This window comes from Mus caroli, chromosome 6 (genome assembly GCF_900094665.2).
Source record: "Mus caroli chromosome 6, CAROLI_EIJ_v1.1, whole genome shotgun sequence".
Lineage (NCBI taxonomy): Eukaryota > Metazoa > Chordata > Mammalia > Rodentia > Muridae > Mus > Mus caroli.
In genome coordinates, this window is record NC_034575.1 from 92,570,321 (window position 1) to 92,571,486 (window position 1,166).

Genomic DNA, 1,166 nt, shown 5'->3' on the forward strand with positions numbered 1-1,166 from the left:
TTGTTCTCTCTGTACCATGGCTGAACTCATATCCAGGCAAGGTCTTGTCACATCACTAATTGTTCACTTGGAGGTGTAGGGTCACTGAGTTAAGCAGACTTTGAAATGTTGGCACATTTCATTATANAATATCAAAACTAGCACTTTTAATATCCCACTGCCAATCACACTAGGAAAGACTGCACGTATTGGGAATCTGTCAAGTTAAAGTTTCCCCAAATAGATTTTTTTAACTTGAAAGCTGGAGCTTTTTCATTGTCATCAAATACTATAAGTTATTGTTCTTAGAAATGACAGTCTCATTTTTCTGGGTGTTGGGGGAGGGTGCCCCGCCAAACATAAAATCTGCATTACTATACCCATCGGTTGTCAATGAATTAAAAGAATTAAAAGTGGTGTTCTGTAAACAGGATGGCTAATTAAGCTGGCCATGGGAACAATTACAATGTAAGTCTGCCATTTTGTCACATGGCCAACGCTTGTGTGCCCAAGTTTTAGATTCAAGAAAATTATCGTGGACACATATGTGTTAGTTTAGTTAGTTATAGCCTTGGGCAATTATGTATTACTGTGCAATAACTGTAAGTATATGAAAGTGAACACTATTATGACTGCTGATGTCTTCTGGTNACACTGCTTTATCTGACTTCAGTAGGGCTCCTAACCATCACTGATTTCAAGCCACTAATGCCAATGTCACCACACTGGCATACAACTAGTGATTTTTGAGAATGATTTTGAACTCTTGGGACCTTAACAAGAGTGTCAGAGAATCACCAGAGAAATGCACTAAGAGGTAGGGACCATCCAATCTAGCAAACATAGACACTGAAAAATCATCCACCCTCACAGAGACTAAAACTAAATTGACTTTGCTATAGATATTTAATAATCAGGAGTTTTCTTTAGAAATCTGGATTCCAGACATGTCTTGACATGTTACAGGATGTGACAAGGGTTTTTTTTTCCTTCTTATCTGAAAGTCCCAGCTAGTTTAGTTCACTTGCTATGTTCACTTCCTGCTTGAATCTCCCACTCCTGTCATTTCAGCGAGAAATGTGCCAAATGCTTGCCTGTATTAGATGTGCCAGATTAACATTGGCTCTGTGTCTGTCAACTCATAGTGTCTGGTGAAGTCCTTTCTCTCTCTCATAACTTCAGTTTTC